This window comes from Ambystoma mexicanum, chromosome 2p (genome assembly GCF_040938575.1).
Source record: "Ambystoma mexicanum isolate Mex_15411 chromosome 2p, UKY_AmexF1_1, whole genome shotgun sequence".
NCBI lineage: Eukaryota > Metazoa > Chordata > Amphibia > Caudata > Ambystomatidae > Ambystoma > Ambystoma mexicanum.
This window is the reverse complement of record NC_090923.1, coordinates 1209964868-1209992179: the sequence shown is the minus strand read 5'-3', so window position 1 is coordinate 1209992179 and position 27312 is coordinate 1209964868. Positions and strand designations below refer to the sequence as shown.

Below are 27312 nucleotides of genomic sequence, written 5' to 3'. Positions count from 1 at the left end.
AGCGTATATCCCATACTACAGGGTTGGGCTATACCTAGGAATATCAGGTCCTAAGGGACCCCAAGGATATCCCTGAAAAGCAGGGTCTTGAATTCCTTACTGAACTGCAAGAGCATGGGGCGGTTGGGATGGTGTTTCAGTCGGCTGGGGCATAGCAAGAGAGGACCCATTTTCCGACTTCTCTTTGAGTGCCAGTTTAGTCTCAAGCCTTGCAACAGTCTGGCTCCTGAAGAGAGCATCCCCCGAGCCTAAAATCACAGGCGTTTAAATCAAATAAGCAAAGGGCAGGTAGCTTGGCTCACTATGTGTGTGTCCGTCCCAGTTCCTAGACAGTGGCAGATGGCAACGGCAGGGTATATGAAGAGGGTATAGTTGCCTGCTCATAGCTACTGAGTGGATTTGATTTTTAACTCACAAAAACAAACTCTTTCAGCAGAGGACGTAAGTAAAGATAAAACGCTCTTCCCCAGATCGAACCATTTTAGAAAAACAGATATGGGTCGATTTGGATCCAGACCTTCTGTTTCCAAAGTTTACAACAATGCAATTCACCACATATCCGTTTTCTCACCCTGTCTTTCCTTTTTCATGTTGCTCTTATGTGCATATAAAAAGGTACCTCTACAGCACAAGCAAAGCTAGGAAGCAACGGTACGCTTTACAGTTGCTGCAAGAAAACAAGAGAGTAAAGCGGGGCCAGGCCACTGGGAAGACAAAAGCATGGCAGCCTGATCGATGTTCCATGGCGTTTAGAACAATTTAAGGATCTGTGTGGATGGGAGATGGGATGGTGTATCAACTATGTCCATCTCACTGTGTAAATAATTTCTTGCAACTAGTCCTCATGTAATTATCTGTCAGGATTAGTCAGGCGAGTACAAAGGCAGCGAATATGGCAAGGGAAATGTGCACTAAATCACACAGTGAATAGCTTCGAATTAAACTACGTGCACACAGGAACAACGACTCATGTACGCTAGAACCCAGGAGTGCAAATAGAGTGTGACAACAAACCCAATATATGAAAAGGGATGTGGGGTAAGCACCTGACCGCGAGGAAAGTCGGCAAGCGCCTTACCCCCAATTGCTGTTACAGGTACTGACAGCGCTAAACCCACGTGGAGGGCAAGCAATGACAGGATCTGTGAACTAACACTCTTGATGGTATTAAATAAGGGAACTAAAGAACTGTACTCACGAGGACGAGATAAACCTCTTGAATGTCAGCTAGCCCACGAATCCTGTTGATGAAACTGGGACCCAGAAAGGCTAGAACAGCAATGGGAGGAAAACTAAATACCTAAGTTGGAATAGTGATTACAAATTAGTGAGGAAAACATAAGCATTCACACAGGAGCTAGCTACAACCGCACACCACACCTAATAATCAAATGGGAAATAAATGCAGAAGTGCAATGGAAAACATGGAATGGATCCCAATAGAAAGTAAGGATCAGGAGCAGGGAAAAAACGAAATAACCAATGCAAACTTCTCCCTACCCCTCCAAGGAAAAGACAGGAAGCTAATCTAAGAGGAAGGCTAAGGCATACGGGTTTACAGCAGCAAAGGACAGAGTCAAAGAAATATAGAACACAGACAAACTGGGCTGCATCTAAAAGGGGAAAGTACTGAGAAATGCTGCCTGCAAACAGAGGAAGACAAAAAGGGAATCAAGGGAGCAGAAATCAATTAGCGCATGAATCTGAGATTCAGGGCGGAGGAACAAGAAAACAGGAACTAGGAACTAAGTACAAAGGCAAGGAACAAGGAACAAGGGACTAGTCACAACAGGAACACTGCAAACGATGACCAGCGCTGGACTGAAGTAAGACTGAGGCTTTTAAAGCTGCTTAACGAGCACACGCCTCAGGTGTGCTGATTGCTGCACCTGCAGCCACAGCTGTTGCCTATCCTCCACCCAACCTTGTCCTGCAAGGGTGGAGGTGGAGCAGTGGGCCAGGCATTCTGGGAAGCATAGTCATTTGGTTAAAGAAGCATGCTGGCTGCCAAAAACCTGGAATGGATCCGGAAGGGAAGTAGCTTGGAAAATAGGGATTTAGCGCTCCCAATTCATCACAGCACCGTAGCATAAGGTTCGGAGGAAAGGTCCAGTGGGGAATATACCCCAAACCATGCCCCCAAGTGGTGGGAACGGGAGCGAGTTGTGACAGTATACCCCCTCCTACGGCCGTCTTCGGGTGCCCGCCACCCGCACGAGACATCTTCTTTCCATGATGGGAGTGCTTTTTCTTTGGAGGTGGCACTGATGGAAATGGTGGCCTGTGGGCAAAGGCAGATGGACTTCCATGATAGGAGTGCTTTGTCTTTGGAGGTGGTACTGATGGAAACGGTGGCATCTGGTGAGGAAGAGACTCATGGTTCGAAGAAAGGCATGAAGGACTTGCAGGACCTGAAGCAGAGTTGGAAGGTCCAGGAAGCTCAGTCACTGGGAGTGGACCCTTATAAGTCTTTGAGGAGGGAGGCAGGCTGGTGCAAAATGCCTTAGACAATGGTAGAAGCCCTGTTAGCCTTTCTGCCGAGAGTGGACATGCGGGAGGTGAGGAAATTGCTGGCTTCAGGAAAGGTTTATGTTCAGCCATTAGAGAAGGTGGCGGCTGAGGTAGAGGTTCAGATTTTCTTCTGTCATCCATCTGGGAAAAGGCTTGTGGTTGAAAGTGACTAAGGTTTGACTGCACATGTTCTAAGCCTTGGAGACCTGAAAGTCCAAGGGGTCGTACAAGGCTGGTACTCCTGGTGACAGTCGTGTAACCACCTTGTTGCACGTGGGATACAACAGCAGGGACGTTTGGCATACTGATAGGAGTGATAGACGCAGTACTTGGTATTTCAGGCACACTCGCAGAAGGAGCAATAACAGACACATTTTGAACTGCAGCAGTCATTCCCTTCCTTTGGCTACTAGCACCCAACTGGTGCTTCTTGGCGGAATTCTGTTGCACAAGTCCTGTAGGTAATACGCCGGTCTGCACCACCCCCTGTGCACACCCAGGTGAGTGGTTCTGACTCACCACTTGGTCCAGCTTGATGACTCTGAAGCGGGAGCTGGCAAAAGTCTCAAACTCTGATGCTGCATTTTTAGGAGGCTCTGATGCTAAAGTGAAGCAGTTGGGAGAATCGTCTTGTGGAATAGGCAGGCATTCTGGTGCTCCTCCGGAAGCAAAAGAAAGGCAAGCTAGACGTTCATCGACAGTAAATGGTTGGGATTCAGGAGGAATCGCTGGAGCAGAAGAAAATACAGCAGGATCTGATGGTGTAGACAGGTATACCTCTGATATTGGCAGCGAGGCTAAGCAGGATACAGGCGTTTCATGAACTGAAGGCAAATACTCAGTATACTCCGGGACTGAAGACATGCACTTTTGATGGACTACCGGAGGCTCTAAAGCTGAAGGATGATCTGCAGGATGAGTCACTGTAGCTGAAGACCGGCAGGCCTGGGGAAACCTTGAGGCTAAAGGCATGCAAGCTGAAGCAATCTCGGTTGCTGGATACAAACATGTCCAGGTCTTTGGGACTGGCTCTTGATTAAATGGCAGACATGGCAGCGGTTCATCGGTTGAGGACACGTGTGCCAAAGATGACTGCAGGGCTGTGGATTGGATCATAGAAGAGTCAATGGTTGTAGGAGGACAGACAGAAGTCTCAGAAGATGACAGACACATTGGTGGCTCAGGAATGGAGGGCACCTTTAGGGCAGTAGACTCCTTGGCACCAGTAACCAAAGACTGAGCTGTACCCTTGCAGTCCCTTTCTTTAGTGGGTGACACAGAGTCTCTTTCTTTGTAGAAGTCAAAATCAACCAGTGGAATCACCATAGTAAAGTCTCTGTTAATCAGGATTTCGTCAATTGTCCATTCCTCTGTTTTAGCTTCTGAAAGAGGCAGATTATCAATCAACAGTTCAGGAATCGCCTGCCGGTTTTTTGGTTCTGTATACTGTGGAATGAGTCCATCAGAACATGAAATCTGTACTGTCTAAGACTGTTCGTATTGATCAGAATTGGCAGAAGGAAGAATGAACCCAGAGGTAACATCGTTTTCCACATCAGCTTTAACATCTACTTCAGTCTCAGCAGCTGTATCAAGAGCAGGGCCTAAGCCTACTGTAGTGACTGAATCTGTGTATGCCACCATTGTGGATTGTGTTTGGAAATCAGAAGCTTGTAGGTGTGCTAGCTCAGAATTATGACAAACTGCTACACAGGAAATTTTAGGTAAAGGAGTGGCTTGTAAATCTTCAGCTAACTGCAATCCCTGACAAACAGCAGAACAATTGTTAGAAACGGTGCCCAGATTAAGCGCTGTGCTAGACAAAAGACCTTCACTCCCAATAGATCTAACATATTGACAACTATCATAGTTTACCAAAGTCTCTGCACTCAGGGGCTGATCAGTGTTCACTTCCTCAAAATCAACAGATAAAAGTCTGAGGTGTATTCAGTAAAGAGTGCAAGTTTTTATTCTCCTCTTGTAAAGAAACGAATTCTTGTCTTAACTCCTCAAGCTTAGCTCTTAGCATGCCCTGCATTAACTGTACATCACTATCAGTAGTAACAGGGGGAGGCATAGTGGCATCAGGGCTGGATCCTGCACTAGCAATCTGGATGTGCACCGATTGTACATTGTCCTCTACTGCTTGCAGGTTCTGTGATTTATAGTTTCTCTTACCAACCTGGTCTGTGTTTCCCTTAAGCAAACTATTGAAATTAGACCTCTTGGCATTAGGGACTACAGTATGTACCTGTGTAAAGGAGTATGCTGTAGACTGAGGGTAGAAAACAAGTTATGCAAGGAACCCCTCCATTCTTTATGTTTGTATCATGAAACTGTTCAATCTGAGGTGAAGCACAACTGGAATCATGGGGTTCAACAACAGAGGTACTCTTGTATAATAAGTCTAACAGTGTGTTGTTTTCTGCGGCTAAGGCTTGTGCTGACATAGAATCGGGATCAAAACACAAGACAGGATCAGGCAATGTAGGATGTGCCATCCTATGGGAAAAATACTTTGCACGTAAATGTCCATTCGTGACAAGGAGTTCATTTAAGTCAGGACTAGTGATTTGATTGTCACAGGTAAATGTAGGGGAAGCGTTTCTGTACAAACTTGTTAGAGGCCTTGCTGCCTTTCTTTCTTAAACTTGCCATATTCAATGGGAATTTTGGGCTGGTCATTCTGTCAGGATTAGTCAGGCGAGTACAAAGGCAGCGAATATGGCAAGGGAAATGTGCACTATATCACACAGTGAATAGCTTCGAATATAACTACGTGCACACAGGAACAACAACTCATGTATGCTAGAACCCAGGAGTGCAAATAGAGTGTGACAACAAACCCAATATTTGAAAAGGGATGTGGGGTAAGCACCTGACCTCGAGGAAAGTCGGCAAGCGCCTTACCCCCAATTGCTGTTACAGGTACTGACAGCGCTAAACCCACGTGGAGGGCAAGCAATGACAGGATCTGTGAACTAACACTCTTGATGGTATTAAATAAGGGAACTAAAGAACTGTACTCACGAGGACGAGATAAACCTCTTGAATGTCAGCTAGCCCACGAATCCTGTTGATGAAACTGGGACCCAGAAAGGCTAGAACAGCAATGGGAGGAAAACTAAATACCTAGTTGGAATAGTGATTACAAATTAGTGAGGAAAACAAGCATTCACACAGGAGCTAGCTACAACCGCACACCACACCTAATAATCAAATGGGAAATAAATGCAGAAGTGCAATGGAAAACATGGAATGGATCCCAATAGAAAGTAAGGATCAGGAGCAGGGAAAAAACGAAATAACCAATGCAAACTTCTCCCTACCCCTCCAAGGAAAAGACAGGAAGCTAATCTAAGAGGAAGGCTAAGGCATACGGGTTTACAGCAGCAAAGGACAGAGTCAAAGAAATATAGAACACAGACAAACTGGGCTGCATCTAAAAGGGGAAAGTACTGAGAAATGCTGCCTGCAAACAGAGGAAGACAAAAAGGGAATCAAGGGAGCAGAAATCAATTAGCGCATGAATCCGAGATTCAGGGCGGAGGAACAAGAAAACAGGAACTAGGTACAAAGGCAAGGAACAAGGGACTAGTCACAACAGGAACACTGCAAACGATGACCAGCGCTGGACTGAAGTAAGACTGAGGCTTTTAAAGCTGCTTAACGAGCACACGCCTCAGGTGTGCTGATTGCTGCACCTGCAGCCACAGCTGTTGCCTATCCTCCACCCAACCTTGTCCTGCAAGGGTGGAGGCGGAGCAGTGGGCCAGGCATTCTGGGAAGCATAGTCATTTGGTTAAAGAAGCATGCTGGCTGCCAAAAACCTGGAATGGATCCGGAAGGGAAGTAGCTTGGAAAATAGGGATTTAGCGCTCCCAATTCATCACAGCACCGTAGCATAAGGTTCGGAGGAAAGGTCCAGTAGGGAATATACCCCAAACCATGCCCCCAAGTGGTGGGAACGGGAGCGAAGGGAGCGCGTCGTGACATTATCTTATATTACCTGTAACCTTTAATGAACCTGTAACGCGCCTAGATACCTCTGGGTGTGGAGCGCTATATAAATAAACAAACAAAAAAAAAACATGCTGGCACGTAAAAGGTGAAGGCTTAATTTTCTGACTTTTTTTTTATTTTCAATCTTGCATTACTGATGCATACGGAATTGCACTAGCCTCCAGAGGGGATCAGGGTTCTGCTAGGTACGCCAGGCACCAGGGTGAACACAACCTTATATGCGATAAAGGTGGTCTTGATTAATCGCAGCTGATAATGGCAGCCAGAGTAACCCCTCAGGATGGGGAAGATCATGTGTACTGATATACAAACATACAACTCTGTCTATTAAGAACAATCTATAAATAAACATTACAACACATGAATACGATATTTAAAGCATAAAGGCTCATAAACAATGGACACAATAATATGTTTCCATTTTACGTGGAAGTTAGATTTGTAGAACGCTATATACTAGCTTGTTTCCCCGTGGTAACTCCAGGTCACTGGATAATGCTGGATACCCAGAAGCTGCTTTTAGCTCCTACTTCTTCGATCTTAATTTCGAGCCCTGCAGCAGTCTAGAAAACAGAGGATGGTGGAAAAAGTTTGATTGTGCACAGCAATGTAAGATTGGACCAGCTTGTCGGGGCGTTATTGAGGATATGATTTTTGCCAAAGAGTTCACAGTTAATAGTGAAGCCTAGTGATTTTGCATGTAGGACTAGTTTTGACAAGAACCCGCCCTAGTCAATGTCTGCTAGCCACAAATAGATGGGTTTTTGTCTGGTAGGACGTCTGAAGATCAGAGACTCTGTTTTGGTGTGATTGAGTTTATTGATGAGAGTTTTTCATCCAGGACTGAATGAGCGTAATGCAGTATTTTAGCTGCGAGAGGTTATCCATGCAACTGACCTTTAGATATAGATGAGGCTCATCTGCTCATTGATGCATGGAGATGTCACAGGGAGGAGATCACTTAGGAGCGTAAAGATGATCAGTGATAAGATGGAGCCTTCAATGACCTTGCATGTGACAGGATAGCAGGGAGTTTTAAAGGCATTCAAAGTTCTCCCAATTGGGGTATCGAGGGCCAATCCAACAGTTAATCTTTGTATAGTGAAAAGTCATAGGATATGGATTTAGGTTTACAAAATAAAATGTAAAGGGAAAGCACATCTACACATCCGCTGGCATCCGGGGGACCCGAGACAAGATGCCCAGGATCAGGTACCACCACCAAAAGTCAGAAAAAGGTAACTGCAAATTTAGAACTGTATGCCCATTAAAATGTATGGGAGGCAGAGGGGTAGGAAAACAGGCAAGAGCCCCAACCTGTCGGACATTAAGTGAAACAACAACCACAGGTAAATTAGTACCACTGGGGAAAACTGCTTTAACTGGGAGGTACAGGGGTCGTGGGTGCAGAGTTGTCTTCTGGGGTACACTGCGATAGCTGGGTCCAAGGAGTCTGTGGTTTCAATCTTTCGCTGCCTCACAGTTCCAAAGAATTACCAGGTTGGACTTGGTTGAAGAGTATGAAGAACAGCTGCTTCTACTTCCACAACGGTGGAGGGACTCGCAGGTGCAGGAGATGCAGCTGGAGAGACCCTTCAAAGTGTCATCAGACACAAAGAAGCAGAACAGATAGGCCAATGGTGGTTGCAGCAGCAGTCCTCCAGCGCCCCTCTGTCTCTTAAGACACTGGACTTCAGTGGTTGACTACTGAAAGCCACCAGCCCCTCTCCCAATTTTCACACATCCATTCAGCCCACCATTTAAAGGAGGACCTGCACTATTGAAACATAGTGAATCTCCAATCCTGGATAGCCATCTACCGCAGCAAAAGTGACATCACTCCGGTTTGTGAACTGGGGATGTCTGCATCCCTTCTAACCAGTGGTGGTATCAGGGAGAAGAACTATGAGGGTTTGGTACCACCCATAGGTCTTCCTTCATGTCCAGTTCAGCCCCCTTAACTCCTGTGGGACCATTCCTGTGGGCACACAGCATAATTATTTTTAATTTAATAATTGCGCACAGGCACAGTTATGTGGTTGCTAGCAGGCTACTTAGCAACCACACTGATTAACAGTGTTGGCCCCCACTGCTTATTCCAATACTACCTAGGTAAGCAATGCTCCGGCACTACCTGGATTTGTTACCGCCTGATGCTTGCCTCTGGTTGAAGCTGGGGGGGGGGGGGGTGTGTGTGTGTGTGTGTGTGTGTGTGGTCGAAATTGCTAAATAAATATTTTTGATTAGCAATTTTAATATCACTATTTTCAATGGGACGAGCAGTTACTTGCAACACAACCTCGTGGGTGACACATTTCAGTGGGCAGTACCATCAGAGTGCAGGGCTGGTCCTATGATTTAGGGATGCCTCTTTGCATGTAATCACCGCTATTCCCGGTCAAGCTAATAATGGCGGTCTTACGGAAAAGCAAATACATTAGCATAACTAAAAGTGTCTGAGACTTTCTACAGCATTTTCCTGCTACACATTAGTAAAACAAAGTGCTGGTCCCAAGTCAGCCACATCTGCACAGCTCATGTTCATCTGCAGGACAGATACCTCAGCGGCAAACACCTAACACAGTGAGCCATTTGCTCACAGTTTACTAGAGAACACGTTAGAGCCCAAGAAGGGCCAACTATGTTTTTCTTTCTAGGTTTCATTATAATGTTATAACGCTTGCCTTTGAAAGCAGATTCCGAGCAAGGTTTTTCATTGCGAGCCCCAATCAATTAATTACCTGGTGACTCAGCTACGATGCGTATGGGTTTAGAAGTCCTTTTGTGGCACTGCTGAGCACAGAGACATTCTCTGTGGTCTATGGCGACTATTTTAAAAGTTTTTTTTAAACTCGACTGGAGAATAAGACTGGCCGGCCTGCAGGTCGACTCCATGTCCACCCAAGACCCCAATATCCGGTCTTAAATTGGTTGCTTTGTTTTTTGAGGTGCACTTTCATGTCCAATGAAAACAGGGACAATGTTAGCACATGAGAAGCAAACCTTAACACACATGTGTACTAACAACTACGGCTAAAAGCACAGTATAGCGCATAAAGTGTAGACTGGTTACAAGTTGCAGCTTCACTGCTTAAGTATGATGATGAATAAAACATTTTACTTTCTCTGTGTTTCACTATCCAAATATTGGAGGTCATCAGTTGTACACTACTCATAAAAAAGACCTCACATTTTTAAAATAAAGTGTGCTCCTTGTTCCAAATACACAGGATCACAAAGTTACTTGTTGCTCGGCTGGCTCATGGCAACTTAAATTCCCATGTAACTGGCTATCACTGCTGAAGTGTGTTCTTCCTTTTTAGGGACTACGAAATCGACTTAGTTTAGGAACTATTTATGAGATTAAACAGGGTGAAGCATTGGTGTATGAAGTCTTGAAGAGGCCCATGAAACGTGGTTGTGAAAGAATGTTAAATTATTGATGAAACAAATCCGTGTCCTGTATTTTATCTAATTCTAGGAGTCCTTAAGGCAAGTGAAAGAGGGTAGGTACTCTGCTACATTCAAATCCATATAAAATTCAGAGGCAGGACTGCTTCACCCGTAGAATAAAAAGGGACGGTGAAAATACTCAGGGTCCACAAGCTGCCTTCTCTAGTTTTTGTATCAGACATGATCTTCCAATGCAGTGATGACACACAGGCTTGTGTTTTAAACTAATTGTCCATTTTTAACTACAGCGATTAAGTGGTCCCCATGTATCAATGAGACTTGCCATACTCAAACTTTATTTTCTGTCACTTCTGTTGGGTGAAAAACACAGAAGCAATGAAGCTTTAGACTCTAGGGAGTGAGGAGGATATAAAAAGAAGGAGGTAGAGAGTGGGTGATTTCATCAGAATGTTAGAGGGGTGAAACCATCAAAATAGGGACATGTGGTAAAGAATTGAGGCACTGGGCGAGAAGAAACAAACAAACGGCTAGACATCAACCTCGGTGTACTGGCTCAGGCCCGTCTGCTCTTGCAGGATTGTTTATGAGGCTGGCTATGAAGCAGGGTGCTGCTCGGAGGAGGGTGGAGTCCGACAGGCCAGACTCTGGTTTTCTGTGCAGAGCTTGACTCCTCCGACCCCATCACCAGCACCCATTAGCAGTGTAACGTGAGGTCTATTAGCCAGCCCCCTCGGCCTCTCAGATTTGGCTGACAGTGTGCACTTAATACTATCTGCATTGGGCAGGGAAATATGCCCAGCCACTTGCTAGCACACAACCCGCACTCTTGACACAGCTTGCAGGCATAAGGCCTTCTTTTAAAGGTCATTTGAATCGCAGGACACAGCAATCATTTTTCGTTTGCGATTACCTTGAAATCAGCAAAGGCGTTGTTGCTCAAAGTGTTCCCACTCTGTCCAGCTAAGGTCAGACTGTGACACATTTTGAGTCCTAGATAAAAGCTATTATTCTCCATGTCAAACTTACTAAAACGTTTGGGGTATTTGTGATCAGTTCTCTTTCAAGTATTCACAGATGTGTTAGATGTCTGGAGCTAATGTTTACATGCAGATGTACTCTGCAATAATATGACATTTCCCAGTAGCTCTCACACCATTATCTGATCCCTCACTCAAGGCGTGTTAAAGAGATATTTAGGAGGCAAGCCCTAGGTATTGTGGAAAGTTGCTCAGAGGGTCAGATCGACGCCATTTCAAGGTACAATTTATGGCACACTCGGATCAGCACAAAGATATATCTTGTGGCTAAAGCAGGGCCACTGATCAAGAGCCTGGTTTCCACATTGGTCTGCTTGTATTCTCGTCCAGCTACGATTAGGACTCCCGAGCGTTGTCAAAGCAACACAGATAGCACCTGAGTGCAACTCTCCATAGTAATGTTCATGCCAAGCCCTAAGGGAGCTCAGCGTCTGGGTCCAAAAAACAAAAATACAGTAACAAGTAAAAAAAAAAATACTAATAAATAAATAAAGTGTTCTATGTGAGCTTTTAAATCCGGCGCACACATCATTGCAAAAGTGCCCTTGCTGACCTGGAAATTCAGCCCAAGGCCGAATGCCTGTATGGACAATAAAACCCTGCGCCCCTAGCAATCTCCCCCACCATGACCCAGTGCTGCCTCGCCTTAGAGGCTGCTTAAATAAGGTGTACATTACGCCAGAGCCACACAATTAGGCAACCTATGCTTTGGATTGGATTTCCCCCTACTTACCCGCACGATGACTGGGCATCAAATGCAGTATGCAAGTCGAGCTGCTGATTCCGGCACGGGCCTCTGGACAAAAGCTCCTCTGTCCATGCACATTCCAAGAGGACAGCACATACATTAATGTCTCTGCTCAGCCCGGATGCCTCTCCTGCACACAAAGTGTAGACTTGAACAGTAATGAAGCTTTGATATTCTCACTCTTGAAAATCATTTCGCAGTTAGTGCGACGTAATTAATTAAATAAAGCGCAAATCGGAGGTACTGTCTCGCAAATTGCGATGCAATACCACTTATTTTATGCCTTGAGGTGCTCCCCCGGACTAGTGCCTGGGGGTCTGTCATCCAGGTGGCCAGGACATCGCTATTGGATCCAGTTCCTGGTGGTGGACCAATGAGGGAGGATCACCTGGATGGGAGGGTCCTTGGGGAGTGTAAGTGGGACACAGACAGGTGAGATGCGGTATCCCCCTTCTTCCAACACCTTTTCCCCCTCCTACCATGTAGGGTATTCCAAAACACTGCCCCCCCCCCTTTCCAACACAAACACTTTCGCACACTACAAACAAAGGACTAACACCAGAGCCGTTTACCTGGCATGTCCCAATAGAGGGGTCAGGCATGGTCAGGCAATCCACCAGACTCGCACACCCCCGACGGCCCTTTTCCCTTCCCCATAGGGATAAAAGGTGGAGTACAAGAGCACACTACTAGCAAGGCAGACCGCAAGACGCGCAGCTATCCAGGCAGCACAGCAGTTCAAGAGGAGGAGAAAGGCAGGGAATATCGAGAGGCTGACAAGGGCAAGGTCGCATCTCTCCCTATCGACTCAGACCCGCAAAACCTCTGCAGAAAGAATTGCAAGACCGCGGAGAATAGCTCCAGTCTGTTTCAGCAGATGTCAACGGTACACAGAGTGTGCCTACGCTGATAAAGCAGGACTGAAGGAGGCACCTGCTACTGTGGTACTGGCCTTGACTCCAGATATTCTGAAAGGCCAAGCGGTTCATCACAGCCCGTGAGTCGAGGGGAGAACCGATAAGAACTGAAGAAGACCAGCTGTGGAGGGATCCAGCACCACATGGGTACTTACTCGAGAGACTCTGGTTGCTCCCATTTTTGTTGAAACTGCTAATTACCAGAAGTCCGTGGGAAGACTGCAAAAGAACGGTCGAGGTGGTCATAAAAGGGTCAAAGCTAAATCCCTGTACAGTTGAAAGTCTTTGACTGACAAATCATTGAAAACGTGAGCGAAGGGCATCCCACATCAAGAGAGAGAGAAAATGGCAAGAGTGAACCCGCCGGAGGGATGCCAATAAAGAGGGGCGAAGTCCAACGTCCCAAGAAACAGTCTGGTGACAAAAAGTGAACCCGGCAGAGGGATGTCCACGTTGAACTGGGCAAAAGAAGTGAGATTTTTTTAATGATGCAATCGAAAGTGAACCCGGTGGAGGGCTGCAACCACTTGAGAGGGATTTGAGCCTGGCAGAGGGGGATCCAGGGGTGAGAAGCCATCATCCCAACTATATGTGAAAGCGAGAAGGCCTTAGAAGGGCCGCAAAGGAGTGGTTACAGTGGTCACACAGGGGTCTAGCAAAAGCCTCTGTACTATCGAACGTCTTTGACCAGCAAACCATTGAAAGCTAAGGGAAACGAATCCCGTTCGACAGAAAAGGAGAAAGAACTGTATGTGTGGCAAGAATAAACCAGATGGAAGGATGTTAACAGTTAATTGTTTAAAATGACATTAAGGCTAGTGATTGCCACCGGTACCAGTGTACTGGATAGAAGCAAACAGTCGAGAAGGGGTCTGAGCCCGGCAGAGGGGGATCCAAGGGTGAAAAAAATAACCCAAAGACTGGTGAATGTAACAGGAGAAGATGAGCGAACGAGAGCCATAGTGAACTCAGCAGAGGGAGGCTGAAAATCGAGAAGGGTCTGCGCCCGGAAGAGGGCGGACCCACGGGCGACCTACTATCACCCTAAATATTGTGTGAAAAGAACTTTTTGGTTTTGGTTTATTATTGTCTGACCCCTCGAAGGCAAGAGACTTTTTAGTGAAAAAGAGACTTGGCCATCGAGGCTCTGATAAGATGAGTACGGAACTGTCATCTCGTGCTGTGCTCAAAGGTCCCACCATATCCCGTGCTCAAAAGGGGGAAGGGAGACCCTGAAGCTTGCTCCCATCTTAGATTTAAGTTTATATTAGGCGTTTTTCCAACCTGCAAACTGTTTAAATAAACACCCTTGAATCGTGATCACTTGTGTCTGTCTTTACTGTTGCCACCGTGAGTTAATTACAATTGCTACAGGTCAGAATAAATAGTTGCATTATGACAATATTTCATATATTACAATCTCAGTTAAGCTAGAATGGATAAAGATACTTCAAAAGTAATAAGGAAATATATAGTCCTAAGTGCACGAATTGATAAATTACCCTATAAGTCCTAAAGTACTTTAAACATTAAAACACATTTTATACATTCACTTAAAAAAGTTTACATACATCTTATCACCGCCAGATTCAAAGAAACTGATTTACTGTGCATAATGTCCCTCCACAAATGTTCAAGAAAAACCCAGCTAGGATTTCAAACAAATCTAATAAAGTAGGCGATCTGCTGCGGTCTGAGGGCAGCACAGTAAAGCAACAGATGTAGAAGCGTTTCTTTAGAAACAGCAGAGTTACAGTGAATCAAAGCTTCTCGCATGCCCCCTCTTATAGCTATGATTTCCTTAGTTGGCAAAACATTAAGTCTAAAGCGCATAAAGTTGTTACGCATATTCTTATTCGGGAAGCGTTTCAAATAGGGCTCAAGAGAACCCAACGTTTTTGGAAAAGAAATAACCTGCGAATATCACTGTGAACTTAACACAACATCATTTGTGCGCCCAATCATTACTTTTAATCATCTTTTTTACTTTAAGAGGGTTTTGCAGAAGGGTCTCCAGAGAAGTTCCTAGTTTGGTTAATAGACCTGAACATTCAGAATGAAGATTAAACACAAATCCCTCCTGGATAGCCCCTTCCCTCACACCTTTACTTAGTAACGAATAATGACACGCTCCCAGGCCGATGTACAATTTTCTGTATAGACTCAATCTATTCCACTCTACCAGACTTCGTAGAGACTGTAGCCCAAGTTCATATGGAATTGCTGCAAATATCACACATTTGGGTATACTGTACAAACCTGAGTGCCAGATAAAAGCTTCATATTTATTTAATTCCATCACAAGCCATACAGGGAAGAACTCTGAACCATAACAAAAATGAGGAATAACCTTTAAAAGTTTAGAACTGGCAAAATGGAAAATGTACCATATTTGACATCAATCTTTTTAATTTGTGCAATTAACTTAAGTGCTTTTTCTATCAAATAATTCCTAAGAAAATATTTCTTAGGGAATGAAATAATTGGGAACCCCAGATAAGTCATACTCGATTTCACTGTTCATTTTGTTAAGAAACCAAGTAAAGCTAATCAGACTTATTCGCTTACTGAGCCTTAAAATAAACATCTTCTGTGGGTTGACCGCAAATTATTTTCAGTTATATATTGATTAAAAGCAACTATTAGACTTTGTAGGCCGATGGGTCTATGGTCAATCAATATAAAATCATCTGAATAGGCCTCCCAAAATATTTTTATCTTCCCTATCTTTGGCGGTGCAAATGAGGTTTTAGATAGCGCAATGCCAACATCTGCAACATAAAGATTAAATAAACAGGGCGCAAGTATACAGCCTTGACGTAGGCCATTGCAAGTGGAAAATGTTTTAGTCAACAGCCCGTCATTATTCAACCTGACCTGGATTTTCGAGCCCTCATGTAGATGTATCAACATGGCCAATAATTTGGCCCATAAGGTATTCCTGTCTACTAAGTCAAAAGCAAGTGATAAATCAATTGAGACAACTTAGATTGCAGGGGATTAATCCTTCCATGCTAAACATTGCAAAGAACTCAACAAGAGACTACCGCAGTCAGTGCCCATGTTTTTCCTAAAACCCATCTGCTGGGCGGATAGAATGTTCCTACACATACTCCAACCTTCAATGTCCTTTAGCGCCATAGCTTCAATGATTTTAGAATCTGTATCTAGCAGAGCAATAGGTCGGTAGCTCAATGGGGATAATTTGACCCCCTTCTTATAAATAGGGACAACGTATGATGTTTTCCACGAAAGGGGGAAAAGACCTGGTGTTCACAATATGATTAAATAGTAATCGATAAGACTTTAGACCACTGATCAATATTGTTTGAGGGTCACATTAGTGAGTTGGTTTGGGGCGGCAGCTCTAGAGGGACTACCCTAAGAAATTAGCCTTGCAATAACATCAAGAGAATTTCAAACCCCATTTATAGGACCTGATGCCCACCAAATCACCAATGCTGCCCCCCCTTTCCACCCAGATCCAAGAAAAGTCTGTACCAACCCTCTTCTGAGATAGAATTAGTTTGAGTCAATATTTGATTTGTCTCAAGGCCATTAATTAATGGCCAAAAGTTGTGGAAGTTGCCATCTATCAAAGAAGTCATCATTGGCTCCTGTGAGAAACTGGAGGCGTTTCTCCCAGGTTATTCCCACGGATCCTTTGTTCAGATGGCCATCACCCTTGGATCCCAACCCTGGGGGCAGACGAGCGAGGGAGGATCACCTGGGTAGGGGTTCCTTGGGGACTATGGGAGGCACGCCCTTGGGTGAGACATTATTCCTCTCATTCCGATACACCCCTACCTGACATCCCCTCAGTTGTCATGGGATATTGATTTGTCAGCAGAGTCCCATCATACCCCAGTACCTTTCTGTAAGGAAAAGGAGAAAACAACCAGGGAAATTAAAACCATCTAGAAAATCACAAGAACCCAATAGAAAATACACTCACCCACCACAGTACATGTACCTTCTTTATCCTGACCGAGTCATATAGGGTTTTTGTACAATATCTCAGAAAAACTAAATCTCCCACAATCCCTACTTCCACTCTAGAAGCCCAACTACTGAGACGAAGAAGAGGCAGATGGGAGGCCGAGGATTGCCCATGGGAATCAATGGGAAATGGATTCCTATGGGCTGTCCACATGTTGTCCCGATAATGAGGTAAGGCAGAGTCAGGGAGGCAGGGGCAACTACTCACACCTGATTCCAATCAACTCTTTCAAAGTGTTTAAAAGATCAGACACCCAGGTACACTATGGACAAGAAGGCACGAGAGCAGGACCCATTCCCTTCGGCAGAGACGACCCTCGATACAGAAACTGAACAGCCAGGTATCGCGAGGGAGGTCCTGGCCCTATCAGCATTATAATGAAGGTTGCATGGTGGAGTTCAATAAAAGGGAGAGACACTCCTTGCCGGTGACAAGGATGATCAACTCCTCTTTCTGGTGAGCGACCGAGTTGGAAAGAGTCAGATATAGTTGATACATCAGCCTTGACTTTAACTTCAAAAGGAACGCCGAAGAAAAGTATGCTATGCAACCTGGGAGTGAAAAGTGACAAAAGGCTGGTTAATTGTAAAGGGATGAAAGATACAGTAATGCTTTGAAAGGATGCGCGTGTGCCGTGAAACCACGAGAGAAGCAGAGATATTGTAACAGTTGCCAAGTACGAAATACATATTATTCAGTGGCACAGTGGTCCAGCAACATGTGGTTGCCTTCTCGAAAGTCTCAGTGAACTGTAAAAGACTACTTTGAAATACAGGAAGGTGAAAGGAACGTTTTGTTTGATAAACTACAAGTACCAAGAGGCATTGGGAGAGGCTGTTAAGAAAAGTCGAAGTGGTCATACTGAGGTGAGCGCGGAAGCCTTGTACAATCGAAAGTCTTTGACAACAAAGGGTATAATTAGTGTTAGCCCAATGGAGGGGTGCTGAGAAAGCAAGGGGAAGGGAGCCCCGCTTTCATTATATTTGAGCCCGGCTGAGGGAAACTTACTGCACAAGGTTTGAGCCCGAAAGAGAGAAACATAGTGAACTTTTGTTCAGAGAGTTTGAGCCTGTCTATGGGGAACTGTTGAGAGAAGGCAAAACTGTGAAAAACTTTGTGTAAATCCCAAAATTGCCTGTAACTGGCGAAGTGGGAACAAAACATCAAATGTGGATTCTGGAACTTGTAGTCTGAAAGAGCAAAGCTGTGAGGCGGAGCTAAACTACTGTATTCTGACAAAAGCAAAGTCAAGAGACTGGTTTGATCCTGACGGAGGGAAGCCACTGAGATTGAGAATTGTGAAATATTGAGTATTGAACTGTACAAGTGACAAAAGAAACTACAAGTACCTGCAGACACTGGGAAAGAAGGTAGTACCATGAAAGTCAAAGGAGTTAGGTATGGTTTAAATAAAACTCCAGGCCGTTTTGAAAGCCTTTGACGATAAAAGCCTGGAGAAGAGAAAGACCAGAATGAAAAGTAAAAGAGGTCTATGTTTTGACAAAGTGAACTTTGTTTCAAGGTGCAAGAAGCCCGAGTTAAGTCGAGAGAAGTTCTGTTGAGAACCCTTCTGTGTTTTACTAAGACTCTGTCAGAGTGGTGTCAGACCAGCTGAACCATTGAACTGCCCCAACCACCCAGAGTGGGCACAAAGCTCGAACGCGCTACCTTGTCCCGTTGGTAAGGGATGCCAATGGCTCAACTATCCGGACATATTATTTCTTGAACACCTTTCCTTTTTGCATGCACTATTGTCCCACACCCTTTTGTATTTTGAAGTAGGGATTGGCAATAGGTTTATTAGGATAGGCCCTTGCAGACTCCACTAGGAATGTGTTGTTATTATTTGATGTTTGTAGCCCGCTACCAACTTTTAGATTTAGGCTTAGATAGGCATTCATCCAGCCCTTTCAAAGTTCAATAAACACCCTTGAACTGTGATAATTTGTGTCTGTCTTACTGTTTGATACCATGCCTTTCTTACACTTCCCATGCCTTGGATACATAATAGCCCAGTGTGATTTAATCTTGTTTTTTAGTTTCAGCTTAAAATCACCACTGCATGCCATTTTAGGAAAGGATCGGATCAGCTGACGGATGTTTTTTATTTCCATCTTGGACCAGTGGGCCAAACTTGTGATTGCGGGAATGGCCCATGTGGGGCCTAGTGGGCCCTTTTTCTAATTTACCAATTGTTGCCTGTAAATATGCCCCAAACATGTTGTGCGTATAGGTGATAGCTTAAGCACTGACAAAATCCTTCAGTAAAATGATGTTAAGTTTAGAGAGGTTACCATCATGCCATGCTGCTGGGAACATGCAACGTTGATATTCAGGGGCGTAGAATAGATGTGCCTTACATGTTCAATTTCATTTAGACTTCGGGACATACATAGCATTACATGATCGCTGTATCCAGTAGGCACTACAGTAAAATCAGTAACTAGATCAAGCCACCTCTTGGATACAAAAATATAATTGATTGTTGAACAGGATTTACCGCTAGACAAAGTAGGGGTTTTTAATCGTCCGTTCATTATAAAGGTCGTTCACAAGTTACAATCCCAAGCTTGTAAGTGTATCATACCAAATTTGGCCTTGAAACCTTTTCCTCCCTGATACAGGGACCGTACCATAAGGGTCCAAAGGAACGGGGGCCCGAGTCCCCCAGATCACCAAATGTATAAAGATGTAAATGATCCTGATCCAGGAGGAAGGAAAATTACATTCAGCATTAAAATCCCCAGCGATAATCACATGGCCACCCGGGCCGGGACAAAACAATCTTCCAACATTAGATTAAGATCTTTTACTGTGTTACTCAGATTCACCCGCGGGTTCCGGTAGATGTTTATTAATGAAATAAATCGAGGGGGCTACATAGAATCAAACACAATAATTACTGCTAATATACACTTGGTCACATTTCGGTGATCAATCACCCTTAGGCCCCAACCATTACGGATTGCAACAAGCAGTCCTCCCGCTGGACATCCCCTTTGTCCTTGAGTTGACAGCTCCACCCATATATCATACCCGCCTAGGATGGGAGGGGCACCCAACCAAGTTTCCTGCAGAAAAATAATTGCAAAGGAGCCACGATGACAACATAAATCAGAACTAGAGCAAAGATTAGAAAAGACCCTAGTATTCCAGGAGACCACAGAAAAATCAGTGACCTTGCTAAATATGAGTTATTAACCCTTTTAGCTTCGAAATCGACTCTCATAAGGACAACGCTGATCATATCCATTTGGGCGCAGCCTTCTCAGTATAGGTCCCATCTGGTCCCAAGATCACCAAAAGAGAGGTATTGCCACAGGTTGAATCAGGCTCAGAACTCTGCATCCCTTGTCTACCATTACCCTGAGAGGACCCTGAATCAAATGGTAGTAGATTGCATCTCAATTTGTTAAAGTTTTGGGCTTCCATTAAAAGAGCCTCATACACCATACGGGAAGGTATGACCAATCTAACATCATCATACCTCCCTGGGCGGATGAAGTCTACCACCTTGATAACTTTAGATGTGATGAGCCTCAAGGCAGGAATTCCATTTAGGAGAGCCAATACTCTCCACCTTTTTAGGGAATCAGAGCCTCCATGCCCAAACATGTAATAAAGCAATAGGCTAGGATCATCAGGAAATCGTGGCTCTCTCCACTGAACATAATTAACAATAGTATTCGAGTTTAGTACGGCCCATAATATTGGGATGGATACTCACTGGCATATATGGTTCAATTATAGTTTGTGGTAGGCAGTGCCCCAACACATTTGGGACTTTCATGGAACTGAATACTTTTCTGCCAAGAGGCCACATACTTATTTAGCAGGGGACCTCTTAGCCAATCGCAACAGAGTCTTCAGGGGATCCAGGGCAGTCTGGAGTACCTAGGGGGGTCACACAGTTACTCTCCCGCTTGTCTGGAGTGACCCGAGGGCCCTACCACATGCCCAAGGACCCCTCCTTCAAAGATCTATCCCCATTTCTAGTGGTCCCACCAATCCCCACCTTCCAGAGGCCTATCGAAGGCAGGCGATCCTTTCAGAGCCAACTGCTCTAATACATTCTTCACAGTTCCTCTGATTTGCTTCTTCGTAAGAGAAGTTGATTGGACCCTACATTACTCCTCATATTTTCAGCTTAAGACCCCCTGGAGCACAAACGGGGTAGACCAGGATTGAGGGGAATGATTATAGGAGCCTCGCAGTTCATGGACACTAATTTAATAGATTTCTGTTTCCCCGAATATGGGACGAGAGTTTTTTTTTAAAGAATTTATAAATATTACCATCATCCACCCGTTTAGGCGTAGGAAAGTGGGGATGAATGCCCCCAATCGACCCTTTGAGTTTCATTGCGTTCGTAAGAGTGTCAACTGTGTCTAACTGGACACCCGCTCAAATCTTCTCTTGGGCAGCCTCATCTTCAGCCAAGCCCATCTCTGAGGCTACCCCAGCTGTAAAGCTATATTCTCCAAATCGATAGGGAGTCTGGGAAAACCCCCATCCACTGTGGAAAAAGAGCCATAAACAATCTCAGGATGTTGAATATCCAATAAATCCTCGAGTTCCACAGATTGTAGAAATTAACAGGATGATTTCTTAGAAACCGTCTGGAATTCTATAGGTGTAGTTTCTTGTTCCTTCGATTTATTCCTTTTTGTCAAATTTTTTGTAGGCGATTCCATAAGTGAATGGGGCAAAACACTACCCCCTACCCTCAAGGGAGCTACTTCCTGATCAGAGTGATTAACAGAAAGGGGAGCCTGTAAATTCCCGATATTCTCTAACAAATTAATGGCTGCAGTCTGCTGAGGGACCATGACACATATCGGGAGTGAATTATCTAGAATAGAGTCGAGTGACTGCAAACAATATTGTTAAGGTGGAGGAAGATCCTGTTCTAGGGCCCAAACGATTGATCAGGGTCGCCAATTGTGTTGATACGTTGCGTAGGTAATTTGTATGCTCTTTCAGCTCAACACAGAAAGGATTGAGAGCAGGATGATCAACCTCCCCCCCCCCCGCAGCAAGAGGAGGGGTGTTTAAAAAGGATGCATTCGAGGATTCAGTCAAGGCTAGCACACAATCAAAAGCTTCCTGCCCCAAGGTCTGCTTATGTACTTCCTGTGGCAGGGAGACAAATTCCTCAGATTCCAATAACAGTGGAAAGCTCGCCATATCCTGTGGTCTAGGTTCCTCCTGTTGCGGCTCCTCTAGATCAAAGGCCTCCACTTTCTTCTGTTAGGGCTGGTTATAATCCTCCACCAGGGAGTGTGGTAATGGGGGAAGGGGAAGCACTTGTGCGCGTGACATACTGTCTCTCCTACTAGTAAAGGCTAACAGGGCTACCGTGATATCTTTGTTAAGAGCGGCTACCCTTTCTTTTTTCCTGATTTTTAAGCTTTTAGTCGGTAGTAGAAACAAACTTTTATTATTGTATGTCACCACAGAGTTTAGAATGTAGCCCTACTTGCCCACAATGCAGTATTACATTGACAACAGCAATACAAACGACTTTGATGCACAAGTCTTATCACTGCAAGAATTCTATTACAAAATGCAACAAACCTGGTCACCAGCTTTCTGTACTGATTAAGAATAGCACCTTAATTAGTTTTCAACAGGCTCCTACTACAGAGCACAATTTATAAAGAAAGATCTCCGGGACACCGGGCCAGCCAACAGTACTCGCTGGTACTGTGGATGCGTGCAGAGCAGATCTTAAATGCTGGTTCCGGTATGCAGGGGGGGGTTTGGGGGAGCGGGTATTTCTGTAATACAGAAGTGTCTGTAGTTGGGACATTTTCAGATAGAGGGCCAAAGTGTTCAAATAAGGTCCCTGATAAGGGACAGATCTGATTCTATGTATACCTCCAGGTATGTATTCCAGTACAAAAATGAAGCAAGCGTTGTGAACATCCCGGAGAATGGCGCCAACATTACACACTTGCGCGCAGATACGCGCGGCCCGGGTCTTAAATGCTGGTTCCGGCCTGCATCCGGCAGGGCGCAGGTATTTCTCCAGGTATGTATTTCAGTATCAAAATGAAGCAAGTGTTGTGAACATCTACCAGAAAGGTGTCAACATAGCCAACAGCATTCGCGGGCACTCAGGATATATGTCTGGACAAGTGTAAGCAGAATTAGAACACCATAACGAGTGTTCTGTGATGGGGATTGGTCAATCGGCGGGCTATACACACCGGTATAGCCCGCAGATTGATTACAGCCCTTAGTTCGGGCTGCATGTGTATTCCGAACAGAAAGAGTTAACTTTCCGTTCCGAAATACAGGTTCATAGACCAACGTTTCCACATAGGCTCATGGAAGTTAAAGAAGGAAAAGAAAGCAATAGAAAGGCTTACCCAGCGCTCACAGACATGAAATAAGAAAAAAGGAAAGCAAAAGAAAGGCTTTCCCAGCGTTTCAAATTGAAAAGGGGCCGACATGAGCTGCAGTGCAGCTTAAGGGGGAACGTATGGATAAGTTTATATTTACTGAGGAAATGTTGCAGGCACTGCTGAACGTTCAGCGGAGCATGAAAATGGCAATATAGGAAAAGGGCACAGAAAGGTAAGTAAATTAATTGACTGTTAAGTGAATGTATGCACATGTGGAGCTTGTATAAGTTTATTAACTTGCATGTTTGTGTGGAGTAACTGGTGCCTAACATGTGTGTAGTGGGGGGGAAATAAAGCACACCTAATTAGAGCAGGGGGCAGGCATAACCACACCTGATTCAACTTTAGTATGATACTCCTACCACCGTAGCACCTTCCACCACCCTATAAAAAAAAAATAAACATGTTTAATGGAAGTACAAAAAATGTCTGCAACGTTTATCTACCATTTTGCTATTTTTTGTACTTCCATTAAACATGTCTCATTTATTCAACTTTAATTGAACAGTGAGTGAGGGTCTCTCATACCTCGTTAAAGGCACTCGCTTCACTCGGGCCATTAACTCGGTCTTCAAGGCCCATAACGCCTGGTACGTCCCTCGCTGCAGGTCTATAGAGCTACATGAGTGCATGGGTTTAAATGGTCGGGGGCAATAGCATTGTTCTGTCCTCACCATAAAATAGTGAAGGGGAGCAGAACAATGCTGATTTCTATTCTGTTCTCACTCTCTGCGTTATGCATGTCATTTACATAAACCATTACTGGTAAAGAAAGATTGTGACAGCAGCTTTCATGCATGCGATTTACAATTACCAGTACTCACATGGATAGGTTGTGGCTTTAGCCTCATGAATGTGATTCACAGTGACCATTACGGATTATTTCCATGTGCTACCCTAGAGAATCAACTGTAAATTGTATGGCTTTTACCAATTCTTTTAATGTGCTTTTGCAATGCACCATTTCAACACATTATTTTCAAAACTTCAAGTGAAAAACTGCCAAACCCGGCTACTTTTTGGGCTCCCTTGGTATGTTCAGTCGCTTGCGCTAATTTGGGGGAAATATTTAGACTCCTCCACTGAAAATAAAATATTCCTTGGACATGAATGTCCATGAACAATGACATTTATTGGGTTTTTGTCATGTGTTACCCTACATAACCAACTGTAAACTCTATGTCTTTTTACCCCATTTTTCTCAAAAATGGTGTTGTAAAATGCAAGATTTCCCCAAACTTGATATCTACATTCCATCTCTCGGATAAAATTATCCTGTACTCATTTTTTCCAGAACCTGGCTGTCCTGGTGAGGTGGAGTGGAATAAGTTACACATGAGGTGTTCAGTTCTGACATAACTGGAAAGGTCAAAGCTCTGCAAGAAGACAGTCTGTTTATAACTCTTAGAGGTATACATCCAGGCACAAAGGCATATACAACTATAAGTGGACGGATCTGTCAGACGATCACTGTGGCATACGCAGTAGCAGGTTCTACATCTCGCTTTGGGGTGCAGGACAGATCGACTAGGGCGGTGGAGGCCTCATGGGCAGAGGCGCAAGGAATTTCTATACAGGACATGTGCATGGCAGCCACATGGCCAGATCCAAATAGTCTCATAAGGGAACATGGCCTTAACTCGCACAATCTCTGGGCATGGCCTTTTGGGACAGTGATGTGGGATTGCAGTGGGATACGAACTGGTCATTTCAGATGGACAATAAACTGGTGATGGTGGAGGCGCACAGCCAGGGCCGGCCTAAGGGGCTCTTAGGCCCATTGCAACACGACGGTTGTGGGCTTGCCTTACTTAAAGCAGAGAACAAAAGTTTGAGCTGCCTGCATGATGCATACATTATAATGGAGACAAGGGCGTTAATAGCCGTCAATTATCGCGAGACAGCCTGCTAGCAAGGAGCTGAATCACTGAACGTCACCTGAAAAGGACACTCGTTTTTCAGGTCCCTGCCAGTCTTGTGATTAATCCTTCTTTGGCAGAAGAGGCCAATGTAGAGAAAAAAAGGTAACACGGAGGCTCGAAGAGACACCCTGAAGGGCTCCAACAAATGCAGCTTGTAATGTGAGCACAGCAAATCACACATTTTAAAGCCCCGAATAAAGTCAGAAGAATGTCGACTACAAACGTTGGGGCAGTTACTGGGGGCGCCCCAGATACCACTTCAACTGAAAAGATTGAAAGGCCCTGACGCCGTCCCTGCTTAGCATTCTGGTGTTCCGAGTCTGCTTTACTTTGGCCCATGCATCGCTGGAGTTAGCATTCCTCACAATCACGTACAAGAAGGAGGGAAAATGACAGAGCGGTAATGCTTGAATTACCTGATGCTAATCTAAATTGCTTTTAATCCTACTCTTCCTCATCACAGTACTTATGACTTGCCTCGCCGTATTGGCAAGGATGGAATGGGCTGAGTAGAGTGGTAATTACAGCATGCTGTAAACTCACCTGGAAGTGAGGGTGGGGCCTACAAAGAAAAAGAACAAAAAGAGAAAAGGGGTTCCGGCAGGGAGGTTGGCAAACAACTATAAAGTACCGAGACAAAGAAGAGCAGGACTCGGAGCATGAAAAATTCCAACAGTGACGAGGAGCTCTGGATCGCATAGTTAATATCAGCGATGGAGTCCATAGAATGCCGGTGATAAAGGCTGCAGAACCATCCCTGTAATTGAAACTCTAGAATCATGTCCATGATGGAAATGGCAGAATCCTGCCAGTAATTGGCACCTCAGAATCACACCCGTGATGAAAATCCTAGAACAAAGGGTTATTGGCAGCATAATTGCCTCGGCGATGCAGGCGACGGAAACAGGTCGAGGATGGATGGAGAGCGCAGTCATGTCACTTTGAAGCACTGGCACAGAGGGCGTCACTCAAATACTATCATTGACCGGGACCTGCTGTGTTGCTGATGCAGCTAACACAACACTATCACAGGTGGAGACCAGAGGTCGCCTGGGTGAAACACTCAACAAACATGTGATACGTTCAGCCTGTTACCGAAGCCCAATATATGTCTCAGTCGGAGAAATACACAGGGTGGACTTTACGTACATTATATTTCGGACCAATTTGAAACCGGGAAGATAAAAAAAAGAAAAGTACTCACTCTCGTACTGGGTGGGTGGCATCTAGTTCCCATTAGAGGAGCGGCCCTATCAACACGTCCTCGTCACCGACGTCACGTGCTTTCACGTTACGTTCCTTAAACTCCTGTCCATGGTATCCACGCACGTTACAAGAAATGATTACTTTCCCGTATCTCTGGTGCCATCTAGCGGTCATCTTAGTGGAAGCACAGTGTTTTTTCTTCTTTTATTCCCCAACTTGTATTCAACAATTTCAAATACCACAAGCATCTGACAATAGAACTATCAGCAGTGTAAAAAAATATGCTTCTCACTACACAATTTTACATAGGTAAATATTTCAAGACAAATTTAGTACACCAACTTCATCTACATAACTTTCAGTCAACATAAATTCCTCCCCCTTGCTGTGTAGTGAAACCTATGTGTATCGCCCCTTTAAGGGGTTGGGTCCCTCCCCCATGTGAGGTGGTCATGGCCCAAGCTAATAAAAGGAAGCCCTGCAGGCACGTGGACATACATGACAACATTTTGCCACAGCTGGGAGGGAGATTTTGTGACAGAAATCAGGAGAAGGGAATTTTCCCATTGGATTGAATTGAGGTTACAAATATTTTAGGAGGGAGAAAGTAAAAATGAGCAACATTTTTGATGAAAAAATCGTGAGTCTCCCGCCTAAATCGGGAGGGTTGGCATGTATGCGTGGAAGAGAACGGCTGCGGGCACCATGACTGACTAACTGGTGTGTGTCCTTTATTGTGGCCTGCAGGCCCGCCCTGAAGACACAGGGCCTGCAGGTCACGCTGCCATGCCCCCCCCTGCACAGCATGCTGGACAGGATCGTATGAAGTGGCACGGTCAACCGTGCCACTCACTGAGGCTCTGAAGCCTACCCAGGGCTGGTGTCCCATAGCACTGTAGGGTGGGGCTGGTGCGATGTCCATGGCCAGCCCCCACCCTTCCAACCTCCGAGGCCCTGAGCCTCCCGATGCTGGTGTCCCATAGCATCTGACGGGGGAGCTGGTACGATGTCCCATGGCAAGCTCCACCCCCTAACAATGGCGACGAGGAAGTCGTCTCTCTCGAAATGGAAGAGAAGAGAGAGAGGACTACGAGCACACGAAGTGCCAGCGGTCCCTACAGCAC

At 44.9% G+C, this 27312-nt stretch overlaps 1 protein-coding gene across 3 annotated transcripts in view; it reads right to left on the bottom strand.

The window, feature by feature from the left end:
* TAFAZZIN (tafazzin, phospholipid-lysophospholipid transacylase) overlaps positions 1 to 26262 on the bottom strand; it is a 212134-nt gene extending 185872 nt beyond the window's left edge. For all 3 annotated transcript variants that reach the window (XM_069645466.1, XM_069645469.1, XM_069645467.1), the window contains exon 1: positions 26187 to 26262. The gene's annotated coding sequence lies outside the window, so the exon portion shown is untranslated. The remainder of the gene's footprint in view (positions 1 to 26186) is intronic.
* Between the last annotated feature and the right edge of the window lie 1050 nt (positions 26263 to 27312).